Below are 12,637 nucleotides of genomic sequence, written 5' to 3' on the forward strand. Positions count from 1 at the left end.
GAATGAGAAGTGATGTGGAGATGATCTGTAAAAGATTCAAATACTAATAAAAATGGGGAGGGGAAGGGGGGCTTGAAGGAGGGGAGGGCAAGAGTGTTAATCATTGTTTTATGAGGCCTGCACTCACAAAGCAGCTCCTTACAGATGGTTGGAGGTATTTTGCAGCCCTTAACTGACAGGAATACAGGAGGCTCTGAGGCCTTAAGCAGCAATTCTATTCATAGGCCTTTATATAATTGTATTAAGTGCAGTAACAGACGTAAATTAACAGGCACTGACCCCCATGCTCCTAGCAATGTATGCCTCGACCTTTGAAACAACCTCAGGAGTAGTACTAGTTTAATATTTGATACATCTTCTTTTGGGGGAGATTAAATGCTGGTCTAGGACATGTATGCACTTGAGGCTCTAAGATGCCTTTTCCATCTTAGGCTACAAGGATCTGCTTTTCTTTCCTATCCTGAAATGAGCAGAGTTTGTCTATTTTGGTGGTAAAGCAGCTGATACGAGGAAATCACTGCGAAGCTTTATGGTCCTAATGAAGTGTTTGACCCGAGTCAAAGCCTCTAACCTCTGGACACATCTGCACGTGATGGCAGCTTTCTGGAGGAAGGCATTTTTGTAGCTTCACAGCAAATCACACGTAGCAATTCGTGGGCAGACAACAGCCGTCGAGAAATCAGGTGCCAAAAGGAAAGGACGAAAACAGACCTCTGCAAAAAGCCTTCCTTTGTGATCTATGTACCCATATGCTGGGTTTCGAATTCAAAATACAGTGAAAAAAACTTTGCTGTAGTTACTTATCTATAAACTTTTAACTTGGTACCTGGCATGTTATTTCCTCTTTAGCCAGAATTGCCAGGTCTGGAAACAGAGCAGGGGACGATGGCTAAAACACGACTGAAAGCCACGATGTGTTTTGTTGTTTTACTGGGAGGGGGTCCTTTCCTTCTTAAAACAAGTGCTATTGATCAATTTGCCTCTCCATCTTCTACCTCAGGGTTACAGTGGTAGGCAGTAAATGGTGCTGGCTGCTTGGAGGATCGTGGATGTTAAATAAATAAATAAATAAATGGAGACCTACGAGACAAAAAAACACGAGGACTGCAAATGTCGGACGAGGCATTTAGCTACGAGGTGGAAGAGAGCATTACGTAGTGAAGACAGAGGGAAAGATGAGGTTAAAAAGGAGATTTTTAGGCAAAGCCCACTAACTTCTTTTCCTTCCCCACCTCCTTACGACGACAGGTTTCACTGGAAAGCAATGCGACGGCAGCTGTATGTACAATTTACACGACGTTTAAGGGGATTTTCCTGTCTCTTTCGATGCCCTGACCTCCCTTCCACCAGCCTGGGCTCTCCCCCGTGCTGGGGGTGCTGCCCTGGGCCCTGCCTGAGCTGGGGGTCCCGGTCTGCCAGCGGCCTAGCGTGGCGTTAGGCCGGGCCTGGCTGTAGCCACCTCCAGGCTCCCAGGGGAGGCCGGGGAGGGGAACCACAGCCCCCGGCCCGGTTCCCTGCCCTGTGTGCACGCCCCGAACCCCTCCTGAGCCCGAGGGAGCTGCGGGGTATGGGGAAAGCCCGCGGCGCCGCTGCCCTCACCTGCCTGCCGCCCTCGCTGCTCCCGCGGCGCCTCTGGCCTCGACGGCGCGGCCGCACCTGAGGGAAAAGGCAGAGGGAGAGCAGGGTTAGCAGGGAGTGGGGTGCCCGCTCCCACCGGGGACTCCGCGCCGAGCGGGGACGAGCTCACGACCCTTTCCCCCTTAGGGACACACACACACGCACGGAGCACGCAGCATAGAGACCCACAGCCCCGGCCCTGCACCTCGGGGGAGGCGAGGACAAGCCCCGGCAGAGGAGGAGAGCGCCGGGGCCTCCCCCGGGGCAGGTGCCTGCTCGGCGGGGCAGCGGCCCGGCCCGCCCGACGTGCCTGGCTTTGCTACTGCGGATAGAGACCTTCGAGGAGCGAGGGCAGGGCGGGCGGGGGAAGAGGTGCCCTGCGGAGCGGCGGAGGCTGCGGAGCCCGGCCGGGGAAGCCCCCCCGAGCAGAGCGGAGCGGTTCCCCGCTGCCGCCCGCAGCTGCAGCAGCCCTTAGCATGGCAGCAACAGTTGGCTGGCGAGGTAAAGAGACGTGGAGCTGCACCACCGTGGCTCGCATTGCCACACGCTGCCCCCCCAAATCACTGCTAGTTTCAATCCTCCTGAGGGACGACGGTAGGCAGGGAAGAGCAGGGATGCTTTTTTAGCTTTAGCTTGGCTGATCCCTCTTATCACTTCTCTCTCTCTCCTCTTTTTTTTACCCCTCCAAGTTCCCTCCAGTACCTTGTCTCTTCCTCTAGAATATGCTCACATGAATAAACCCCCTGCAAAAAGGTTTGCTGGCAACTGGAAAGGACAAACCTCTTTTTTTTTGCTCTCAACAGAAGAGGATAAATAATCATGAAAATGCGAGTCTACTTGAAAGATGTTGTGACCCTTCCACCTTTGTTTTCATCAAGCCAGCTAGTGCTCAAGCTACGTGTCCTGAGCAAGAAGGAAAGGAGGGAGGGGAGCAACGAGGAGCTTTTCCTTCTCCTTCTTTCCTTGCTTATCCTTTAGCTGGCCTTTTACTCTTTTCTAAAGTGCAAGCGGGTCGTCAAAATCTCTTTTATCTCTCGAGAAATATTAACTCTTAGCCTCGACTGTGGTCCTCGCCCGATCTCTCCAATGCAGGCTTCCCTGAAATGCAAGATCAGCCCTTTCCCAGCAGGATCTCCCTCCGTGCCGCTGTTGGGGGGGGAGCAGAGGGGAGAGCCCCGGTACTTTCTAACTGTTGAGGTATTACATCGCCCCCCCCACCTCCTTTTTCTTTTACAGCCTGGCGAACCATAGGCCCCTGTGTCGCGCCGAGCGGCCACTCTGCTCCCAACTTGCTGCTCAGCTCTTGTCTCTTTCACGAGGCTGATCTGCACGGACAGATCTGCTCTTCCTCGCTCCTTCTTTTGGGGGGCGGCAAGCAGGGAGGTTTTCTCTCTGCTGTTTATTTCTTGCCCACGGAATCCGGGCTGGTAATTACTGCAAAGAGAGGGAAAATGCAGCTTCCCCAACTCCTGCCTGAGATGCTCTCAGTGCTGTGTGCATGCACAAGGCAGTTTCAGAACCAGAGAGCTGGTGCTGATGCTGCTTTGCTCGCTTGCAATCACCTCGTCCAAAAGCATCGCCTCGGCTGGGTTTTCCCCCGGATTCTGCCTTTTTTACTCTTTTCGGGGGCACTAGCTTTTGGGGAAAGAGTGATCGGAGAGATCGCTGGACTGCAACTTGCTTAAAATCGGGTTGGAAGTGGGCAGGGGGGAGGGAGGCGCCTTTGGCAAGCGCTTCCATGGTGCATCTCCTGCTAACTGGGGTCTCCCCCAAACCGCGGCGGCTCGGCGCGCCTCCCCCTCCTCCTCCCTCCCTATTATTTATGGGGTGATCCCAGTAAATCCCACCCTCCCCACCTCGAAATAAGACGAGGCTCCCGATTACAGAGCATTTAATGAATCGCTCCGAAGATATTTTTTTTATGAATTAATCTCGATCAGCTAGGACACCCATATTTCTTAAAACACGGCTATGTCCTAGGAAGGGGGGGGGGGGGGGAAGGTGAGGGTAGGAGAACTTTTAGGAAGTTTTATTCTATTTTTATTTTTCCATTAATTAAATCAAAACCATCATACATTTATCCGAATAAACGTGGGATCTGCTCCGATAGGCAAAAGTCGATTAAAAAGTTAAGCTAGTAAGCGACGGTGAATATTTGAACGTCTGGGGGACCAAGCGGAGTAGGAAGGGGGGGGGGGGGAAGGGTGTTTATTTCTCTCACTACATATATATCTAGGGAGACACATATATACACTCACAGCATCGGGGGGGGGGGGAGGAGGGAAGGGGGGGGGTCTAGACGGGGGAAAGGGAAAGGTGCCAGGAATTAATAATAGAAGCCCACAGAGTCTAGATAAGTCCAAGGCTCGGCGATCGCAGCTGCTGCTCCTTCGGCGAATGCGCCCTCCGCGAATGCTTTTTGGGGTAAGGGCTTCCCGGGTAGGTAGTTATGTACAGCAAGCCCAGACCGCAAAAAGATTCGCGAAGGACAAAGTCTCCCGCGGCTTCCTACATCCATCCATCCGGCTGCCACCACAACATCCACAAGGACCCACGGGCGATCGGCTCCGCCATCCCCCGCCACGCCGGGTCCCCACCCCCCCATCCCCACCAAGTCCCCCTCCGAAAACCCGGGACCCCTCCGGGGCGAGGCGGCGGAAGGGGGGGGTCGGGGGGAGGTCGTGGTGGTTGGAGGAGGAGGAGGTGGGGGGGGATGCCCCGCTGCCCCCCTCCTCCACCTCCACCACCACCACCCCCCCCTCTCCCGCAGCCGGGCCGGCGGTGCGGGGCCGCGGGAGCGTGTCGGAGCGCGGCGTGTCCGCGGCCCCGCTCCGCGCGGAGGCTCCGGCGCTGGGCACGGGCGCTGCGTAAAGAGAAAACTCTCCCCCCTGAGCGCTAAATAAATAGAGGGCAGGCGGGCAGCTCATTGGTGCGGGCTAAAATCGTCACCCACCAATCAGGAGGCGCCGCCCAGCGCCTCGTTCGCTTTTTTTTTTTTCCCATTTTTTTTTTTCCTTTTTTTTTTTTCCCATTTTTTTTTTCCCGAAAGAGGGAGAGGAGGAGAGGAGAGGGAAGGGAAAAGAGAGGAGAGGAAAAGAGGGGAAAACGGGAGGGAAGGAAGGAAGGAAGGAAGGGGGGAAGGGGGAAAAGAAGGGGGAAAAATGGGGAAAAAAATGGAAAAAAAAATAAAAAAAAGGGAAAAAAAAACCAAACCAAAATCCCTCTTCACGTTCAATTAATCACCAAATCCGCGACAAGAGCACGTCCGAGAGCACGGCCGGGCCACCCCAGCCGCTTGCTCGCCCTTCTCCAGCTATCTGGCTACCGAAGCGGTGCCGTTAAGCTAAAGGCCCACCCCGACGTCGAGGCCCCCCGGGCGCGGAGCCGCTACTCCCCCCCCCCAACACACACACACGCACACACCCCGCTGGGGGTGCCCTGGGCAGCCCGCCACCTCCTGGCGGGCAGATGGGGACAGGGGGACCCGCTGCCCCGTGTCCCCCCTCCCTCTCTAAGAACGGAGAGCTCCTAGGGGACACCGAGCCTCCGGGGGCGGCGGGACGCCCCGTCCGCTCCGCTCCTCCCCAGCGCCGTGGCACTGTCGTGGGCGCTGCGCCACCCGGGCCACGGCCGGCGGCGGGGACACCCGCTTAGTAGAAAGTTTCCAGGACCTGTCACTGAACTCCAGGGGCTCTTCCACCAAAACCCTTGCGGGGAACCGGCGGCCCCGCCCGCACCCGGCGGCAGCAGGAGCAAAGGCAAAAAGACCACCCGTCCAACGCCGCGTCCCAACCGTGTCGGGACAGGGACCCCCACGGGGGGGGGAACCGGAGGGGGCGACTCGGACCTCGGCCCAAACTCCAAAACTTCCAAGTCCGCAGAGCGAGGGAAACCCACGCGAGACGCCTCCGCGCCAGTCCCATCCCGCACCGAAGCTTCCCGCACCCCGAGCCCCGGCGAGCCCCAGCGGCGGCGGCGGCAGCAGCGGCGCGGCGGAGCGGAGCACGGGCAGGGCGGGCAGCGCGGGCAGGGTCGGCCGGGCAGCGCAGGCAGCACACAAGTTTGAAAACCCCCAGCACTTACCTGGCGGGGCGCGTCCCTGGCCGCTCCGGGGGTCCACGCGCGGGTGCAAGCATCACCACCAGTGTTTGGGTTTGTTTTGGGTTGTTTTGAGGTTTGTTGGGTTGGGTTTGTTGGTTTTTTTAGAAAGCCCCAAAGCAAAGCGTCCCTTCCTCCAGGTATGTATATAAGTTACTGTACTGTGTGGGAGGGTCACGATCTCACTAGGTGCAGAAGATTCCCCAGGATTAACCCCTCCTCTCCCTTCCCCTTCTGCAACTTGTTGAGGATTTTATACACACAGGCGCGCAGGCACACACACACACACACACATACACACAGAGGGACGGACGGACACACGGACACGCACCGCACACACACGGGCGGGAGGACGGGGCCGTCGCCAGCCCCGAGGAGTCCGGCTGCCCCCGGCGCCGCTGCGATTGGATGGTCTTTTCATGGAGAGGGGACGTCTCAAGTCGAAGTCACGATTTCTCCTCAGTTTGGAACCATCTGTGACTGGAGCCATGACGCAGCCAGAGCACATTACTCACTTTTACAGTCACGACTTGGAAATCCGTGCAGTTTCCAACCAAAATTACACCGCCACCATTGAATTATTTAATAGGATCCAGTTAAGGGTAATCTTATGCATTGTGCCAAGAGAGGCAACGCTCTAGGAGGGGAGGGCTGGGGAGGCGAGGGAGGGGGCGAGGAAGGAGGGCATTTCTTCTTTCTAATGACTGTTTTATAGAGATATATTAAGAGTTGCGATGATTGGCTACACGTGTTGTAAGGGGATTTTTTTTTCCTTCCTTTTCCTTTAAAAAGCCAAACAAACAAACTAGAGATCGGGTCCGCTTGTAAATACGACCACGCAAGCTCGGGGAAGGGACGGTTTAGGCATTAAGGGCAGCCGTGGGTGGAGTACCGTGCTGTGGATTCAGGCGCTGGTGTTTGACTAATTGCAAGAAATAATGTCTTTTGTATGCCTAGATTAGAGCCACTGCATGCGGGCTTGGCCAGGAGGTGCTCTCACACCCCCCATCCCAATGTGCTGGGGTACCCTGATGCTCATGGCTGCATCATGCCATTGTCTGCAGGATCCGCAATTGTTGCTGGGCTTTGTGTGGTAGGTGCACCATTTTCTAAGCTTGCTTTTGCTGGGAGGCTGTGGCTAAACGTGCTGAGGGGAAAGCTGCTTCCCCGGCTATTGTCTGCCGTGTGCCTTGGCTACCCCTTGCAGGTCTGGGTCTGCGGCTGAGCCCCCGCCACGGCGGCTCCGGAGGGATACCACGGTGAGGGATAGCGGGGTGGTGCGTGCGAGCGCCGGCCGGTGGTTCCGCGGCTCTTTTAATGCTATGTGCTGACTGACATGTCTTTGCTAGCCGGAATGCCCGTGAACCTGCATGCTCATAGCCTAGCAAGAACTTCCCCGGCTCCCAGGAGCGGTGAGGGGATGACGGGCGTTTGCAGCACCGAGGTAACCTTACATCGCTACTCTGCACACACCACAACAATCCCCCCACTGCTTCGCCTCTAATTCAGTCATTCCACCAACTCATCTGGTGAGGATATGACTAAGGACGCGAAGGACGGGCAATAATAAAAACAGGCACTCGCACACACACGATCTGCAGAAGGTGTGAGCACTCGGAGGGGGAAAATGAGGTGGGAGGAGAAGGGGTGAGTCCAAATAAAGCAACCTATAGCCTCTTATTTTGCGGAGCACCATCATCAGGTGCAGGCTCTTTCAAACGCACGGGCGGGAAGGGCAGGCGGCGCCGGGCGGGCGGAGAAGCGGCGGCGGCGGGGAAACCTCGGGGGGCAGAAGCGCTCTTGGCCGGCCCCAGCCCAAAGGGCAGCGGCGATGGGAACGGCGACGAATGGGGCCGGGGCCTGGACCGACCCCCTCCCGCGGCGGCGGAGCGGAGCTGCGGCGGCGGGTTCAGCACCGGGGCGCGGACAGCTCCCGGCGGCCGCCCCGCGGGGAGCGCCCGGCCCCGGCCCCGGCCCGGCCTCGCCCCCCTCCCCTTTCGGAGGGTGAAAATAGGGAGGGGGGCGGGAAGGGAGAGGGGCTCAATAGCGCCGACAGAGAAACAGAGAGAGTTGCAGCTCGCTATTGATTCAGAGATTTACCGTCAGGGTGATTCCCCCTTCTGCAAGAATTCCCTGTCTCTGGGCTCCGGGCATGCACCAAATTCATTATGCAGACTAGCGTACCCCTCTCTCTTTTTAGATGCAAAGGAGAAAGGAAAGATAAACCAAAATATAATCCAGGCATGCATAAAAGAAAGACAAGACTCACAGCCACTCTCTGCACCATGCACAGGAAAGATCACTACTTACCCAAACGGGAACTCCTCGGTTAGGGGAGGGGGGAGAGGAGGGGGCGAGGAAAGGGGGGGGGGGGGGGAATCCAACAATTAATTTCCAGACAGGAGTTGGAAAAAAATACTGCGGTGATGTCCAGGTTTTCTTCCACCCGCGCTCGCTTTTTATACAAGTGCAACCCTCTGTCTATTTCTGGAACGCGATCAAAACCCTGATGCTATTTTTAGCAGGTACTGGGGAAAAAAATCCACACACAAAGGCATTTCGCTGGAACGCTACGTCCAAAACATTAAATGTGCATTAAGTCTGCCCCCCTACAACACAAGCACCCCAACCATGCACCCCCCTACCCCAGCTTCTTTCTGCACCACCATCTACAGTTGCTTTAGGTGCATCATTGCAGAGGACTCAGAAAAAACACCACCACAAAAACAACCACCAAAACCACACCAAACCACCCAAACTGACCGCCTTCCATGCTGTCCTACTGTACAACAACCCCCTAATCCATAGTTGTGTTGGGTCTGTCTCTGTGCCTTTCTGCCTGTTGCCTTGCAAGCATTATTGTGGCTGTCTTCTTGCCGTGTCTTTCTAAAGTGGGCTTGGGAGAAAAAAAAAAAAACACCACAACAACCACCATGCACCAGTTTGCCATCATGCACAAATGTGGATTTCAGGCAGGGATGCTTGCTTTGCCGAGAGGCAGAGAGGGTTTTCATGTAGTGAACTGCACCCAGCACAAAGAAGGGTTGTTTTTTTTAGGGAAAAAAAAAACCTCTCCTCCCCGCCCAGTGCTTTCCCCCCCCTTAAAAAAATCCTTTGTTTGGAGAATAAAGGATCTATAAATACATATCTGAACAAAAAAAAGGGTGTGTGTGTGTTTGCGTTCTAGTAATTCACTACAAGGGGGGACTGGGGAAAAAATAGAATCATTAGGGCTTGCAGGCTGCAAGGAGCCAGCCTGAGACTCCTTTGCAAGGCTGCGTCAGTTATCAGCTATTGACGTCACGTTCAGATTCTCCTCTTCAGAGGCTCTAGTTCATCATAAAAGATGTCTGTGCTTGGAGCTTTGTGCTTGCAGTAAGGCACTTCAATTCGAGGAAAAGAGTTCATTAGCAAGCCCCATGTTTGGGGCTGTGCAGCCTTCTGGACAGTTGCACAAAAATCCTCAGGGGTGTGTGTTTGTAAGGGGGGGGGGGGGATATAATATGCACTGGGGACAGGGAGCTAGTTCTTAAAAACACACACACACATCCCATGCAGAAGGGCAGGGAGAGCAATCTGCATAACCAGACCTTGCAAGAACATCTCCCCCCCCCCCCCCCCCCCCCCATCCATCCCCTTCTCGTGGTTAGCAATTTTAACCAAAAGCAATTTGGATAAAAATAGCAGGGTTTGAATATTTGTAAGGCAAACAGCATGGGGGTGGTGGTGGTGAATGTATTTCAGCATCCTTTCTCCTCCTGTTACCCCCTTTATCCCCCCCACCCCCCAATAAGACCAACAGCAGCAGCTAGTCCCCCTACCACCTTACACTTGTATTTGGCTACTGTAGCAAAAGACAGATATTGATAAAACCAGGATTAATCCTGTATATTTGTCAGGCAAACAGCCCCGTCTCCTAGAATGACGCAAATAACAGATTCTATGGCTCTGGCTTTCTATATTCTGCACCCACGCACTCTGCTTGGTCTCCCACGGAATCAGCTACAGAGAGCAATGATCCAGATTATACAGAGGGAGAGGGGTGGGGGAAAGGGAGAGAATATCAAATGAAATTGCAATTAAAAACTATAATGCTGCTATAGCCTGTACGCAAATGGCTAAACCTGAGCTTGCACTTGGAGACACGCACCCCTGTGTGTGTGTCCCCACTCCCCAAACCCCCCTGCCCCAAACCCAGGCGAGCAACAGCAACCAGACAAAAGAGAATTGTCTTGCTGACAAGTGCGGGGGTTTATCTGGCCAGGAGAGGTATTTCCTTTATGCACCACACCTTGCCCACCTCCCATTGAGCAAAACACATCTCTGAAACGACCTCGCTTGCCACCAAGTGTGTGAGGAGGGGACGATTGACACACGGCGCCGGGAGGGAGGGGAGGGGGATGCCAGGAGCCCTTCCTCGGTCCCAGGGGGGCTAGTGAGGACCTTGAAGTCCAGGTCATCCTCCCTGTCTCCCAGACAAAGGGACGCAGCTCTTTCTCAAAATGCCTAAAAAAAGGCAAGCACAAAAGGGCTGTTGCTATTTTTAAACACACCTCACAGTTGTTGGAAAATGGCACCAAAAGCATTAAAGAGCCCCCCCCCCCGGGGGGGAGAGGCTCAGACAGACACACCAGCACCCGAGGGAAAGCCAAGGTTTACGGGAGCATCTCATGCCCAGGTTGTGTATGGAGAAGTCCCCACCATGCTCTGCCCACCATCAGCCCACCTCACACCTTGCATGAAGAGAGAAGCAAAATGCCGGGGCAATCAAGAAGCCGGTAAGTTATTTACTGTCTAATCTGTACACACACATTCCTTATTTATTAACTCACTTAATTATTACCAACTTCTTTTGCAGACAATGAATTTCCTAATGTCAATAAACTGCAATCAATGAGGTAAGGCTGCTTCTCCCTCTCTGTCTTAGCCAGACGATGCCACTGCCAACTACTGATACAGGGAGGGGGCACCACACACCTATATGAGATCATATCATAGGCACTGCCAGGCTCGGGGAGATGGATGAGGCATTTAAAATGACTGCACACTCTTTACACACACTCCTCTCTGGTAGAAGCGAGCAGATGCAGTGTCATTAGCACATCTTCACACATCACAAACCCATCTTCCCAGGACTGGGAGCAATGTTGTGCTTCAGATCTGGGAGGAGAACCCAGCCTAAACCATGTTTTCACCAGATACACCTGCAAAGCCAGCCTTTACAGCAGTAGTAGCCCAAAAGGCAAGACACAAAGAAACACCACAGTAGGGAAACACCTTATCTTGTCTTGTCACCTCAAGACCCCAGACAAAGAGCCAGCCATAAAACATACCTTCTTCGAGAAGTTGTAATGAAGCTCATCCTGGATGAACAAAAACATTAGGCCACACAGGAGTTTGAGGGTGAAGATGTTCACACCTAAACTATCTTCTGTCACTCAGACCCAGGAGTGTTCAGACAGCCCACAGACTACTGTGGAAGGAGGGGATGGTCATCTTCTGTCTTCCCCCCCGCACACATACCCTAGGAGCATTGCATTTCTCCGTAGTGATTTCTCTGTGCATGTGAACAGGGGAAAGCTGGTCAGCTTTAGGTTTTCTGTATTGCGAAGGAAAGGTATCAACACGGTTGTGTAAAGGATGGTCTCAGTGACAGGCTGGGAGTGAGCTCTGCAGCTCCTGGACCTCAGGCTGGGCAGATGCCTGGAATTCCCTCCCTGCTTCCCATCCTGAGCAGCTCCGTGCAGTCACGTGAGTGTTTATTTGCTTTCCTAAGCTCCCTAATCTTAGTGAAAGAGCTAAATCTTTGTATCAAAGGGTTTGCCATGTCCTTCTCGTACCATCTTTCAGCCTCAATTTCACAAAAGCAGCCTGCCTCCTCCTTGGCTCTCCTCTGCTTCTCCACCCAAATGTGTCATGTCCAGCTCAGCAGAACCATCTCCTGTCCTGCCTGCCTGCTGCTAAAGGCTTGGTCGAAACGACGTCCAGTGCCCAGGGAATCTCTGGCTTTAAAAAAGACATGGAAACCATCCAAACTGGAAAGAATGTTTGGCAGGCGATCATGTACCAAACAGCAGTTCCACTTCTCCTCATCATTAGGAGCTCTAAAAGGAAAATTTATCTTCCATCTTGATATTTTAGTTATCAGCAACCTCCTTATTTCCAAACAATTAAGCCTCCCTACCACTGAAGTCATCATGAAAGCAATGGATCCTGTATTTTTTCCTCCACTGGAAAGTAATACCACTGATACTGGCTGAAGCGTCAGAGTGCCCATCAGCTGCAGGTATGTGGCCTTTCACTTAGATGTACTTGAGATGCCAAAAGAAACAGCCCAGTCTCCAACGCATACAATCTGCATATCAGCCTGTCCTCACCCTTGGAATTACCCTTCCAAACTCTGCCCCAGTGGCACACATCAGGATACTACTATTATTAGTAGTAAAATATTAGCCTGCACAACATTTGCTGCTCAAAACAACTACGATCTGTCGCTTACAAAGTAGTTCAGTTTGCAAGTAAAGCTATTTGAGCGGGATTCCTTACTTCTTTGGGCTTTTGATCCAGCAAGTTCAAGGCTCCACCTCTTTCTCATTTTGGCCTAGAAGACGGTTTTCATCTTCTCTCTTCAAGACAAGGATCAACACTATAAAACAAGGGGGAAATAGCCTGACGATGTTTTGCTGTAGTTTGAGAGGTACCTCCTCAGATCTTGGGAGTTCTGCTAACCTGTGGGCCAGTCATTAATGTAATTGCTACAAAAGGTTCTCCTAACCCAGTCTTACTCCCCCAGACAGTTAAGAGTCTGCTCTTGGCTTAGTTCATCTGGGCAGCTGAATGACACATGGTATGTTCCAAACACAGGGAGAGCAGAAGACAACCAGAAACAGGGTGAAGTGCCACCAAGATAAACCAGGAGCTC

General features: G+C 53.5%; 1 long non-coding RNA gene across 1 annotated transcript in view; it reads right to left on the reverse strand.

The window, feature by feature from the left end:
• Positions 1-6,004, reverse strand: part of LOC130598870 (uncharacterized) — a 52,669-nt gene extending 46,665 nt beyond the window's left edge. Inside the window, exons 1-2 of the long non-coding RNA XR_008972104.1 lie at positions 5,701-6,004; positions 1,600-1,656 (exon numbers count right to left, since the gene is read on the reverse strand). This is a non-coding gene — a long non-coding RNA (uncharacterized LOC130598870). The remainder of the gene's footprint in view (positions 1-1,599; positions 1,657-5,700) is intronic.
• Between the last annotated feature and the right edge of the window lie 6,633 nt (positions 6,005-12,637).

Source organism: Pezoporus wallicus, unplaced genomic scaffold (assembly GCF_028554395.1).
Source record: "Pezoporus wallicus isolate ANWC-B61680 ecotype Strahan unplaced genomic scaffold, APGP_CSIRO_Pwel_v1 contig_6382, whole genome shotgun sequence".
Taxonomy (NCBI): Eukaryota; Metazoa; Chordata; class Aves; order Psittaciformes; family Psittacidae; genus Pezoporus; species Pezoporus wallicus.